A 15412-nucleotide genomic window follows, 5' to 3' on the forward strand; every position below is an offset into this window, starting at 1 on the left:
ATCTTTAGGCAGATATAAGTTGATAGAGATGTGAGTCTTAACACCACTGAAATTTAGTTTATTCAGGTCAGTGGTTCTTAAACAGAGTCTAGAGCCTCCCACGGGTTACAAAGAGATTTCAGGGTGTCCAATAAGCAAAGGCAGTGTTAGACTAGCTGGGGCTTAGGGCAGAAAGCCAAACACACACCATATGGGGCTGAATCCCAGGTCCCTAAGCCCTGCCACGTGGGGATGAAGCCAAAGCTTGAGCAACTGTCCTGCTTACTCCCTCCTAATGTCGGCTCCGGTTTGCATATGCAGACAATAATTTGTTGCGGCAGAGATGGGCCATGGAGTTTTTATAGCATGTCGGGGAGAGGAGGCTTTCTCAGAAAGAAAAAAAGTTGAAAACCCTGACTTAGGGCTGAGGTAGGGATTTAAGTGTAGAGCCCTGAGCAGATCCACATCTGCAAATGAAAATACCCATGGCTATGAAGTGGAAATCCACAGATTGCCCAGGCTCTATTCCTGTGCCTGTTTATTATATGTGCTAGATAAGAAGTTTAGGTAGTTAAATCTGGAAATTGGGCCAACAGTGGTTTAAAATTTATTAACATGATGCATCTGCGTACAGATGTGGTCTCCTCATCTCAAAAAAGATATACTGGCATTAGAAAAGGTTCAGAGAAGGGCAACTAAAATGATTAAGGGTTTGGAATGGGTCCCATATGAGGAGAGATTAAAGAGACTGGGACTTTTCAGCTTGGAAAAGAGGAGACTAAGGGAAGATATGATAGATATAAAATCATGAGTGGTGCGGAGAAAGTGAATACGGAAAAATTATTTACTTGTTCCCATAATTTAAGAAGTAGGGGCCACCAAATGAAACTAATGGGCAGCAGGTTTAAATTAAATAAAAGAAGTTCTTCTTCATACAGCATATAGTCAATCTGTGGAACTCCTTGCCTGAGGAGGTTGTAAAGGCTAGGACTATAACAGGATTTAAAAAAAGAGCTAGATAAATTCATGGAGGTTAAGTTCATTAGTGGCTATTAGCCAATATGGGTAAGGAATGGTGTCCCTAGCTTTGTTTGTCAGAGAGTGGAGATGGATGGCAGGAGAGAGATCGCTTGATCATTACCTGTTCAGTTCACTCCCTCTGGGACTGGCTGGACCTTGGTCTGGCCCAGTATGGCCATTCTTACGTCCAAGGGAATCATTGTTACAGGTAACAAATTAAAAAGAACAATGTAAATATGTGACTATATATAGCTTTTTTACTTCTGTAGTTTCAAAGGATCCATTATGGTTGAAAGAAATTAACGAACTTTTTAGAGTTTAGGCTGAACTTTTATCTCCTATCTCTCCTAGCTGTTCACACATACACTTACCTGAGAGTTTAATTCCCTCCCCCAACACCAAACAGCTATCATTAATGAAAAAAGTGATAAATGCATACAGGCAAATCAGTGCTGGATACTCATATTGCAATTTGCACTGCTAGAATTTTCAAAAAAGTCCTGACCAGCATGTTGCAGAACATTATGAATTAGGTGAGTTGATGGCATTTCTAGGCAGGATTATGCATGGAAGTAATAATGAGCCCTGATTTTTTCCTAGGAATGTTGTCTCACAACCTTCACAGATTTTTGTGGGAGTTGAGTGCTTAACTCCCAAGCACCTCTGAACATTTAGGGTTAACAAAGTCTGACAAACTCATGCAAATAAGGAAATTCATAGTGATGGGTGGCTCTCAAAAGGTTTGGAATTCTGTTAAAGTTTGGACAATCATCCCAAAGTTCAGATGCTTATCTAAATCTCTAGAGTCTGTATGACTGGGCTGGAAGTCCTGTAAGAACGCACATCCTTGTGCGATTTCTACTACTTGTGCTTCTGGTCATTACGGGAAATAGCCTATGAACAGCCCTTACTGTTCTATTTCATCCTCCCAGATGAAAAAGGATGTAGAAAGAAAACAAAAACTTATCCCAATGTTTCAGAATCTGAAAATAGGGGCTAGGCATGAGTGCCTTCTAACAATGTGTGACGATTTGAAAAAAATGGATAATAAGGTAAATATTTAAACATGCTGATTGCCTTCTCTTGGTTCCTAAGCACAAAGGAGAAAAATAAGTGCTGTAGCCATTTCCTTAAAGGCAAGCAGTATGCTGTCTTGATTAAATGACCTGCGGATACAGCACCAGCTTCAATCAACAATGTTTTGAGTTGCCATTTGTTTGTTATTTGAAAACACAATACAATTTATTTTTGCCATTCTATTTACTTAGTAAAAGCTCAACCCTCCAAAGTGATGAGCACAATGACCCTGGTGAAGCTTATGCTTATCTTAAAAATGAGTCATTCCACTGAACTCCCATTGAACCTAGAAGGATCAAATCTATATGTTTCAACCTATAAGCTTATAAAAATTGTAAATTTTTATTTTTATTTGTTTTTCCCTCTTTCATCTTTTTTCTCTTTTGTTCTCTGGTCATTTATTGCTTAGGTTTCAAGCAGTTTAGCAAAGAAGTATCATTGTTTCCTTGTCACAAAGCTGCTATTTAAAGTTTGATATTAAATATGTCAGTGAACCTCCTATGCTGAATTAACATTTTGTCTTTGCTCAGAGACAGTACACAGGTGAGGGGGCAGTAGCCTTACATGGGTACTTGTTCACTACTAAGCCACCACAGTCTCCTTTTCATGTTCACACACTAGTTTTATCCAAGAAAGCTATTTTTAAGAGCATTATACAGAATGTTTCACAAAGGACCCAGTGTTAATTCTCTAGAGGTATTTGTGCCTCTCCCACCATCCCCCCTTTATATTTGTGGTATTTTCTACAGCATGTACAAGTCAACTACAACACACTGTCCATGTTAAATTTAAATGCATTTAAAATGTTTAAAAATTGAATACTGTCCATGAAATAATTAATAATGAATAAATACATAACCCCAAAGTAATCATGTTCCATTTCTGAGCTGGCTTTTCATTTAAAATCTGCATTATTTAGCTGAAAAGTTTCACTACACAGTTTGGTAATTTGATCATTTAAAACCACACAAGTTTGCTTTTTTTCCAGATTATTTTGTTACATAATGATTTGATACAATGTTGAGATAACTCAGTGTATCCCTAATACTTATCCTAGACACATTTCAGGTGACCACCCAGGCTGACTTAAAACAGTTATGCTTTTTGCACAGATAAGAGTTCTCCAGTATTCATACTGACTCAGAGAGTAAAAGATAAGGCAGCATAGAGGAAGCATTGCTATGAATGTTACTATAGAACAGTTTTTATCTTATTTACCAGCATATTTATACTGAACTATAACATTTAGTCAAAGTAAAAAAGTAAGCTTTATAGATAAATACCAGATTAGCATTCTGATATGTACAAAAAATTGAAAAGGAATATCAGTGCAACATCACCTATTTTCATGCTGCTGTTTTACTCATTTGAAAAATTGAAGCTTAATGTATTTTTTGAGTTCATTGATATATAATTAAATTATTTCAGGAGTTTAAAATCATGCATTCATAAAGAGAGCTCTGCAAAAACAGATGCATATTTGAAAACACCAACATTAGTAACTACTTATAAACAAAAAACATAATCAAAGACATAATTAATAACATAAAGCATCAACTCATTCCAAATGAATAAGTATAAATAAGCTGATCCTTCAAATATATTGACTGAGCTACAGATCAGACCATTCTACCTAGTACAAGAAACATTAGTGACCTTATGAAGAAAAAATTAGCTGAGTTCCAGTTTAAATCAATGGGGTTCTATGCAGATTTGAGTCTACTTGTGCCAATCTTATTGCGGGATTGAAATCATAATTTAAAAAAAATAGTTAAACCGAGTTTTAGGTACTATATCTACCACTGAGCTCCTCTGCCAACTTTTGTTGTATAAACATGACATTTCCTGTTGTTATAAAATTATAACAATAAAAAAATCCCCCTGGGCCTAAACACAGACATTAACTTGTTGGCCTATAACAAAGCCAATTTCTCCTTTGCTTTAGAGGACAGGGTCATAATTCAAAATGATCTGGACAAACTGGAGAAATGATCAGAGGTAAACAGGATGAAGTTTAATAAGGAGAAATGCAAAGTACTCCACTTAGGAAGGAACAATCAGTTTCACACATACAGAATGGGAAGCGACTGTCGAGGAAGGAGTACTGCAGAAAGAGATCTAGTGGTCATAGTGAACCACAAGCTAAATATGAGTCAACAGTGTGACACTGTTGCAAAAAAAGCAAACAAGATTCTGGAATGCATTAACAGGAATGTTGTGAGCAAGACATGAGAAGTCATTCTTCCCCTATACTCTGCGCTGGTTAGGCCTCAGTTGGAGTTTTGTGTCCAGTTCTAGGCACCACATTTCAAGAAAGATGTGGAGAAATTGGAGAAGGTGTAAAGCACAGATGTGTCCAAGTGTGGTTTTATTTGAAACTGTTTTCAGTTCACTTAAATCATTTTATCTCAATGAATTTTTTTCTAGATAATATCTTTTATCTAGGTGGATAAGAGTGTGATTTATATTCACTAAAACAAGATCAGGCAACCTGATTTGGAATGACATATGTAGTTTATGGTATTAAACCTGTTAAAGCTGAGTTAGTCCCAGAATATGAGGAAAACAAGGTGGGTAGGAGCCACTTCTGCAGGACCTGAAGAAGAGCACAAAAAAGTTCAAAAACATATCTAATTCATTAACAGAAGCTGATTCAGTAATGTAATATCTCATCCACTTTGTCTATTTCAGATACACTTTATGTTTTAATGGAAATGGAGAACAATACTGTTTGAATCGATATGCTGGCCCAGAATGAGCTGTTTCAGATGTTACTTTTATTTATATAGTCAGTTCTGCCAGTTCTAGCTATTTTTTATCACCTTTTACTATTAATGTAGGTTAGAACAGGTAAACTAGACTGCATAAAAAAAGAAACAGAATTGACCCTATTACATTAAAAAAAACCCACCCTTCCATAAATCTTTAGGTGATTCCCCTCTCTTCCCTTCCCATATATATACAATCACTTGCATTTTCTCTTCCTCACAGTAAGAATACTGAAATACCATGAGACTACACAGCCGTTTTCCTAAACACTGGGTATCAGAAAGCTTATGAGAGAGACAGAGCTTGTTCTCATCAGATTTTCAGCCCAGTTTTCTAGACCACCAGGATTTAGATAAGCAGCTGAAATTTTAGATTGCTTAAATAAGCCTCTGAACCTTGCTGCAGGTCACTTGTTAATGATATGCATGGCAAGGAGGGTTCATGATGCACTTTGAAGTAGATGGTGGAACTCAAGTGGATCAAAAGTTTAGTTCTGAGGCCAGTGGCAACCTTTTAATGCATGTGGCTCCACGTTTTGAAAAACTGGAAAACATTTTTTTTTCTCATGGGAGTATAAGCAGCAGTTTCAATTCATGCCAGCTATATGATATCTTAAAAATAAGTGTTTGTTTACATGCTCTGCTAGTAAGAAGTTTTCCATTCCATTTTACTGTTTATAAACGCTGTGTGTAAATCAGCAATCTCTTTATTTTAGGCCCCTAACCAACAAATAAAATTGGGACCTTATTTAGTATCTTTTAAATACATACACACATGGCTTGCCTGGACCCAGATCCTGAGGCTCAGAGCACTGGCCCCACCCCCCTCAGCATTGAGGAGCTCATAATGGCACCTCAGTCTCCCTGCCATACCCGTGGGGCTGGAGCACACAAAATCTACTGGCTTGGACCTCCCACCCCCTCCATAGGCTCTGGTGTGTGAGGGAAAAATGGGGAGTGTCTTTCTCCTTCTCAGTCAGAAGCCACAAGGATTTATTGAGGGTTTTCTTGTTTTGTTTTTGCTTCTCACTTGTGTTCAGCCCTCCAGTGATGTTTCTGTGTGTCTGTCTCTGACCCTAAAAAGATTCTCCACCCCCTGTTCTATACAAATATTTTTTACTTAAAAATATTTTCAGACAGATCAGAGCTTCAGTGTTTACTTGGTCTTGGAAGACACCTGAATCAGACACATTGCTATAGGAAAGCTCTTCATTATAGATCCAGATTTGCCTTCAGATGAATTGCTATGGCCTCTATTTGCTTTGGTTAGAGTCACACACTTGAATACGGTTTGAAAAAGTGGTCCATAAGTGAACTGTTCACTGCAACTCTACCGTTTTTCATTCTTGACTTTTTGGCACTAAAAACTATCAAGTAATTTGGAGAAATTCCAAACTAGTTATTTGGTCTCTTAATTTAAGATATTCTTGGGCCAGAAAACTTTTAAATAAAGAACGAGCTGCTGAAATTCTCATCGTCTGTACAAAATCTAAGAACATGAGCTTCATGTGCACCATTACAAGGGTTAAGAAGAATCAAATGCTCCCAATCAACAGACAAGACCAAACCATTCCCTCTGCATAATCATGGTAGAACACTGAGATTAGTTTTCCTGGGGTTGCAGAGGGGACAAGAGGATCCACCTTAAGAATTTCTTCACTGTCTTGGTTTAATTCACGGCAATTCAGGAGACGGTCACTATGTTAATATTTAGTTTAAAGGTTATAAAATGGATCATTTGGCATTTCATCTTCCTTTCTATTAAATTATCAGCACTGATTACAATATGAAAGCATGAGTGTCCCATACATGTTAAGCAACTAAATGGATCAGTGTCTGAGTTTCGTATCTTTCACTATGGAGGTCCATGCTTTTAAGGGATTTCTGTGTCTGTCATTTTTGTTTAGCTGTATTATGTTAGATTTCTGAGCATCTTTCAACTGAAATAGGTCTAAAGTGGGGACTGAGACTGGTGAATAAAGCTGTCCAAATGTTGATAGATTCATTCTGCAAGTTTTCAAAATTTGTTTTGTTTTGTTTTACATTGGAACAAAACCAATTTTTTTTTTACCATTTCTGCGAAATGAAATTGTGTTGAAATGTCCATTGTATGATTGAAAAAGGTCATGTTTACAGTTTGAGTGGGTCTCTCTCTGGCCAGACGTGACCAGAGGAATCATCCTAGTTCTTAGAAACCTTCTGACTGTAAATTTGGTACATCACTGCTCAATATTTTGGCTTGAACAAAACAGTATACTTAGATGAAAAAACATTTACTCAAAAATATTCTGATTAGCTCTACTGATGAATGAACTAAGCTCAAATTATGAATGTGGATCAAATACTAAAAAATGATTAAATGGTTCTCTGCAAAAATAACCTGATCTCAAAGTTTTAGAGGCTCAGAGACTCAAAAGCATCAGTGGCTCATATAATTCCTATTACTTGACTATTGTTTATTTTCATGTGTTGTCCTTCAACTTACAGCTGGAATCAGAAGCAGAAATGCCTTCTATCATAAGGAAGGGCATTGGTATTGTATTTTTGTCCCTAGGGGGGTAGGAAGTACTGGAAATATTGTGAGAGACGGTTCTCAAGATGACTAGCCAAATTTTGCAGAGCCAAGAGGGATCTTATTCTTTATATAAACCATTTAGGGCATGTCTACATACCAGAGCAAAAGCTGAATAAAGCTACACAACTTCAAGCTACATCAATGGCGTAGGTTGAAGTCGAAATAACTTAATTTGGCTTTTGTGCTGTTTATGCAGCAGGAAGTCGAAGGAAGAACACTCTACCTTTAACTTTCCTTACTCCTGGTAAAATGAGGGTTACAAGAGTCAGAGTAAAAAGTCCTTCAGATTGCCATTATTTCTAAGTAATGGCTTGCTGTACAGACACACTCTTTGTTATTTTGAAATAACATCAGTTATTCCAAAATAACACTGCTGTGTAGACATCCTTATAGTTTGCCCAGAAATAGTCTCAGGTCACTTAAGGAGTTAAGAAAAACTTTTGTTACATGGGCTATTACACATGTACTCTTGCAATCTTATCTCCTGTGGAGGACTTTTGTTAAAGTGCTCAAAGCTTTTCCTTTTTAAAATGGTATAATTTGTGTTTTCAGACTGTGCAGGATTATTCTCTAACAAAAGCTGTCCATTTTATAACCTGTGGACTAGAAAGGAGTAATCAGGGTTGGACTGTCTGTTATGCCTGACAGCTGTGCAAAATCAGAAAGTACACAAAGTTGGTTTTTAATTTACTTTGGAAATAAATCCACGTGGAAGTGCCCCCCCCCCCCCCCATCTTGTACATTTTGGCAGAAAGCAGGTATAAAAATCAAATACATTTCCTCTATCTTTTGAGCAACAAGTAGAGGAGATTAGCAAATACCTCTGGAATGACTTATATTTGGAATCAGGTGCATTTGCAGACACAGCTCTTATCCTGCCTACAAAATTACAGAAGGATTTACAAGTCGTGCTGTGAAAGAAACATGTAAGACTTGACTCAAAAAAGACATACTTCAGAACTTCATTCCATCTGCTGAGAGCTTTCTTGGCAGGCAGCTCTCATCACAACAAGGTGTTCAAAGAGAGGGATTTTGCTCTACACTGGCAAGTTGCAATGATGTTTCACAGGCGTAAATACAATTTGTGTGAAAGCACCTCATTATTTACTGTGAAAAGCAGTGAAATATTTAATCAGCTGTTTCACACAATGCTTTACTGTAGACATATACAAATGTCTACATCTGCCTATTTAGGTGAGTCTATTTTTTAATTAATCCACCAGAGTTTATTCAAAATTCACCTACTTAAAATTATGTTTCTAAAGGCAGTTCCACCATTTAGTCACTAAGAAATTATCTCAATACATTAAAAGAGCCATAGCTAATCATATATAATATATGCTATTGCTTCATCAATGTTCTTTTTATTGCAACAACATAGTGTATATATATTAGAAATAAAAGAATGGAATTAGAGCATTTGCTCATACTGTATGTTATATTTATACTCTTTTGTTGTTGCAGGAGGAAAACAGAGAAACCATTGCTGTTTTTAAAATAAAATGTGCAACACTTCCTCAGATCACTTCTCCAGCAAAGCTAGAATCAGCCTTCCAGCAGTGTCCAATATCTGAGGCTTCAAAGATATTTGGATAAAAACCCCTTTGTGCAATACCATACATGGAGAGAATTACCCCATAGGAGCAGCGGTGATTGACTTACACTTGAAGCATTATTACCCTGAAAGGACTCAATTCTGCAGGAACTACTCAGATCCAGGAAGTAAAACTCCTATATATGAGTTTGAAGTACTGGGGCCATAGCATATAAAATATAATATACAGATACAAATTCATCCTAACTGGCAAACTGCTTCTCTTAGATGCTAATGAGTACAGCTATGACCAAGGCGAGATCCACTCATAGGACAGAGTGGCAATATTTGCACTGATCAGGCAGGGTAGGCAGATGGTCTGCCAGGGAAAGCAGGTGTAAATTGTGGTTGGGGGCTTCACAGAACCTTCACTAGTGAGGCTGCATGGGATTTGCATACAGGTGTTCTGGCCAGATGCCTTAGTGTTGCTGTCTCTGAAGGCAGTGGTTGCAAGTTCTTCCCATGAGAGGGAGAAGTTATCTACATTATTTGTATCATTAGGACTATTCCCAAAGCCTTTCCAGGAAGATTTTTACTACCAATAATCTTGGACTGTATCAAGCAAGTGTATTTAATCATCTGGGAAGGTTACTACTGCTTCTATTCAGCAAGATTTCAGTGAGATTTTCATTGTGCATGTATTGTATTTTGAGGTAATATATACATTTCAGTGCTGATTTCCAACATACACTGTTCACATGTTTAAATTTACTGACATAAATTGTCCCACTGATCAGGTGGTGAAAAAATTAATCTAATTAATGAAAATTTAGAAACTCTTGAAGATTATACCATTCTCATATTCTGGGGGGAGGTTGATATGTTTAAAGAGTTTAAAACATGTTTTTAAATTAAGGGGTATAAAACATTTTTCAAAACTGAACTTTTTTTAATCTTGAAAAATCTTGCTATGTTATAAGGCAATCACTTAAAATTAACAATGGCAAAAAACATCAAATATTACAAATGAAAACTGAATATAAATAAATTAATACACTCACGCAAAAAACCATCAAAAGGTATCACTATAGAATTTAAAATTTGAAAAAATTGTAAAAGGGTTCATAACAATTTCTATCAAAAAAAGGCTAAATGTTATAAAAAAATTAAACCTGCCCTACGTGCTGCTACAGTATAGTAATCAGTTACTCCAGTGTAATTATATTGACTTCAGTGGAATTAGTCTGGTTTCATATAACATTACAAAGCTGAATTTCTTTCTTTTTAAATGTAACATATCCACCCAGATCATTTTAAAAATGAGTATATTTAGACTATCTACACATTATAGTTTATTACCTCATGTCTCATGTTACTTCGGTGACAGAACTTTACTTTCTCCCCTGAATTTAAAACAAAGAAATTCAGGGTAAACAGAAATGTGTTACAATAAAATAAAGTGCCCGGCTCAATGGACAAAAGTCATGAATTTTAGACCGAAGGATGATCCTCTTTATTTTAATTTCCTCCATGTGGGAAATTTTACTGAATGGAGAGGTCTGGAAAGGAGTATCTCCAAATTCCTTCTGTATCATGACTTTATAGGAATTTCCTAATTCTTTATCAAACATTTATTAGCAGTACACATGTTAAGAAGAGGTCTGCATCCATCTGTGGGTATCAGTATTGATTAGACAAGCAGGACTTTTCAAGATCAAATACCTAATGGTGCATAGCCCATGTTCTTGTTTAAGAACACCATTTTTTCATTCTTAGTAGTGTCCCTTCAGAAGGATACAATTAAGTTTCCTTTCATTACAATTTTACATTCATTCCCAGGACAGGTCAATCTCCTTTGCATTGATTTTGAATTCCTCCTCTTTTGGGGGGCAACATTTGGATTTAGTTTCTTTTCTTTATAGATTCCAGTCCAACACCACAATTTTCCAGGCATTATTTACACTTTTGTATTTACTAGGTGCATTGTACCATTAGTAGTTGTTCGAGGATTGAAGACACACTTCCAATGTCTGATCTCTTATGCTTCTGTTTTAGAACTTTGTTATTTCAATTAACTTTCTTAATTGGTTCCATCAAATGCCAATGCTCAGTGTTTCTTCTGTGTGTGCTTTTCCCTAGAACTCTGTCTTTAACAGCATTTACAGAAATGGTCGTTAATCTCAGTTTAATTCTTCAAATTGTTTGTTTACTCCTGGGTGGGGTGAGGAAATTCTGCTCTTCTTCATATATATAGTAGCCCAATGTCTGTGAGTCTGTAATGCTATGGCAGTACAGTCTTGCCTCTGGGGGGCACTTTTGACTCCCGCCATGGCGCTCGTCTGAGTTCTGTGCCACTCGGCTGGGCTGTAGTGGGGGAGCAAGTGGTGGCAAGTGACCATTTGGGGTCCACACTCCCCATGCAGCACAGGGGTGCTTGCCGCTTGCCTCCGCTTGCTCCCCTCACCGCGGCCTGGCCGAGCAGCGCAGAACTTAGCCGAGCACCATGGCGGGAAGGGAAAGAGGGCGGGGCAGTGACATACATGACCAGGGGGTGGAGCCTGGCTGTGTACATCACTGCCCTGCCCCCCCTTCACCTCCCGCCGTGGCACTCAGCTGAGTTCTGTTCCGCTCAGCCAGGCCACTGCAGGGGAGCCCAAATGGCCGCTTGTTGCTCCGTGGCGGCCCAGCTGAGCGGCACAGAACTCAGGCGAGCCCCACAGTGGGAAGGGAAGGGAGGTAAGGCAGTGATGTACGTTGCCCCGCCCCTGGCCGCATACGTCACTGGGGTAGGGTGTAAAAAAACCAGACACCCTTGGTCGGGAGTGGGAAGGGGGAGGGACCAGCTGGGAGACGAGTGGGGCTGTCTGGGGGGGGAAGCAGAACTGAGGGGTGTCAGAGGCAGCGTAGCTGGCCGGGGGAGGGGCGGCCAATGGGAAGCAAAGCTGGTCGGGGGTGAGGGTCGGAGGCCGAGGGGCTGGCTGGCGGGAAGCAAAGCTGGTCAGGGGTGTGAGTCGGGGGCAGTGAGGCTGGCCATGGGAAATTAGGAGGAGGAACTGGCTGGAGGGGAGAGGGAATTGGCCAGTGGGGAGCTGGACTCTCCCGGGCGCGTGCAGATCCCAGGTGCTGCCCGCCCTACTCATGCATCCCCGACAGAGACAGAGGAGAGCGGAGAGAGAGTGAGAGTCAGTAGGGGGAGAAGAGAAAGAGAGAGACGGAGTGGAGAGAGAGTGAGAGGCAGGAGAAGAGAAAGGGTGAGTGAGAGGCAGGAGGGGGAAAAGAGAAAGAAAGAGATGGAGAGAGAGGCAGAAGGCGGAGGAGAGCTGAGAGACAGAGGAGGAGGCAGTAGAAGGAGGAGAGAGAGAGAGAGAGAGAGAGAGAGACGGAGCGAGAGACCGGAGGCTCAGGAGAGAATACCGACATGGAGGAGAGACCTGAAAATCCCGTCTTATGACAGGCTAATTGGCTAGTTTTAAAATAAAAAGAAAGCCACAATCTCAGTGAAAGTTTCATAGATTTCTAGAATCACATAGAATAGCTTGTGAAGAGCTTGTTATCTGCTGGGGAATGTGTTCTTTTGTCTCTTAGTTTTTATCAGACTTATAAACTGACAGGTTGTGTCTAATTCCAGAGTATGGTGTCTATAACTATTTCTATTTACATTTGTTAATTAAAAGAGTATGGCAGGCTCTGGAGGAAAATATGTGGCTGTTGTTTGTGGAAAGAAAAAGTTTATTCTGAACAAGCTGTCTTGACTGGGTATAGTTTCATGAAAATTAAAATAAACTATTTTTGTCAAAAACTACAAACAAATTCTGTTTGTCAAAAAAAAAAAAAAAAAAATCTAAAACCCAACAATTTTTAGCTGAAAAATTCTGTCAGGAAAATTCATGAAATATTTCATTCTCAATTAGATCAATTGGAGTTGAAATATTTTGATTTGTCAAGCCTAATCAAAACATTTTGATTTATGTTAGTTGAACAATAAGCTGCATCTGCCTACACTTGGACATAATGGCTATGGTGCATCATGGGAGGTGTAGTCCAGCCTGTCAGGTTGGCCCATAGAGAATAATGGAGGTAATGAAGGACTTGAACTAAAATGACTAAAAGTCAAATTATTGGATGAGTCTCTGAACTGAATCCAATTTCTAAAGATCTGCCTGTCCCAAGTACAGGTTGGACTTCCCTGATCTGAACCCCAGGGACATTACTGGTCCCAGATGAGGGATTTTTATGGACCAAGGGAAGTCACTTCAGGAACCCTGCTGCTGTATCTTCTACCAGCTTCCCATGGGCTTCCTGGCCGCACGCCAGCTCCTGGCCCCTCCGCAGCCCAGCTGAGCCATGCACCGGCGCCTGGCTCCCCACTTGTAGCCCAGCTAAGCTGCGAGCCAGCTCCCACAGCCCAACTGAGCCATGTGCCAGCTTCTGCCCCCCACCCTCCCGGGCAGCACACTGGGACTCTCTGATCCTGAAACATCTGTGGTTATGCCGGATCCCTGATGTTGCTGGACTAGAAAATCCTGGATTTTAGAGGTGCAACCTGTATACTATCTTAAATGTGTGAGTAATCACAATTGAATTTTTTAACAGTTTTATGTATTGCATTGAGAACTTTGATTCTTGTAGTGAGAATATCTACTAAGTTAGAAGAGATTGATCTATTAGTTTTATCTTACCTTCCTGATTCCATGTATGTACCTTATATTTATTTAAAACAAAAGATCCATCAGTAAAGTAATGTTACCTTCTTAAAAAGGAAATCCATAAAAGAAGTCAATGTCATGTTTTAACTGGTGCTGGAAGTGGTGTGTATAACCACTTCCTAGAATTTAAGATAGCAGTAAGAAACTGTTATGCTCATTTATGATACAATCATCACCTTCACTCCAAACACAGACATGTCACCATCTGCCAAAGCAAAGAAGAATATGGGGCAGCTCAGTATCTGTGTGGGTGGAGAGACTTGACTGGGTATTGTTTCTACCAGAGTTGTACATGTATCAGAGACCCAGTGGAAGAGAGAAGCAGGAGAAATACAACGGACTCAGACATCGAGGAGCAGAAAGCCAGACATAGAATAGACAAAAACTGAGTGGCTCTGAAATAAACGGGGGGAGGGAGGAGGGGGTTATTGGGCTGAATGCTGGCTCAAAGGGTGTGAAAACAGAGCAGTCCTTTACAGAACTACTTGAAATGTTGGCGGCTGTGCGCATAACCCAGGATAAGTGCTTGAGCTTTATTTCAGCACTGGAAGGTGTGAGGATATACACACACATGCAGAAACTCTCTCTCTCATAAATGCACATAAAAAGAATCAATTAAATGTGGGATGTATCCTAAATAGTCATGATACGAGCCTCCCTCACAAACCTTAGGCTAGCCTTCTTGTATAGTGATATGAACACAAGACTTGAAATTGAGTACATTTAGGAAGAGGCCATGTTGTTTCCCAGGGGCATACTCTAAGATACTATGGCCAAGTCTGGGGGGTATGTCTACACTACCCCGCTAGTTTGAACTAGGAGGGTAATGTAGGCATACCGCACTTGCAAATGAAGCCCGGGATTTGAATTTCCCGGGCTTCATTTGCATAAGCGGGGAGCCGCCATTTTTAAAACCCCGGTGGTTCGAACCCCGTGCAGCGCGGCTACACGGGGCTCGAACTAGGTAGTTCGGACTAGGTAGTTCCACGAGGTGTACCAGTAGTTCGGAATAGGAAGCCTAGTCCGAACAACCTAGTTCGAGCCCCGTGTAGCCGCGCTGCACGGGGTTCAAACCACCGGGGTTTTAAAAATGGCGGCTCCCCGCTTATGCAAATGAAGCCCGGGAAATTCAAATCTCGGGCTTCATTTGCAAGTGCGGTATGCCTACATTACTCTCCTAGTTCGAACTAGGAGGGTAGCGTAGACATACCCTGGATGTGCAGCAAAATTCAGATGTGAGGGTCAGTCTTGGTAGCTCACCATTGGGGCATCTCATATTCAGAGTAGACTTATGGACTTTAAGGTCACAAAGAGCCCATCATTAGAACATAAGAACGGTCATGCTGGGTCAGCTCAAAGGTCCATCTAGCCCAGTATCCTGTCTTCTGACTGTGGCCAGTGCCAGGTGCCCCAGAGGGAATGAATAGAACAGGTCATCATCAAGTGATCCACCCGCTGTTGCTCAGTCCTAGCTTCTGACAAACAACTTATTCCCGCCCTCCTCCCCCCCAATCATTTTTGTTGCCCTTTTCTGAACTTTCTCCAATGCCAAGATATATTTTTGAGATGAGGTAACCACATCTGCATGCAGTATTTCAGATGTGGGCTTACCATGGATTTTTATAGAGCAATAAAATATTATCTGTCATAGTCTATCTCTTTTTAAATGATTCCTAATATTTTGATGGGCAATCTATTAAACAAATTAGTTCTTTCACCTACCTTAGTATCTGGTTCTCACAAACAGAGTTTT

The sequence above is a fragment of the Pelodiscus sinensis genome, chromosome 2 (assembly GCF_049634645.1).
Source record: "Pelodiscus sinensis isolate JC-2024 chromosome 2, ASM4963464v1, whole genome shotgun sequence".
NCBI classification, from domain to species: Eukaryota; Metazoa; Chordata; order Testudines; family Trionychidae; genus Pelodiscus; species Pelodiscus sinensis.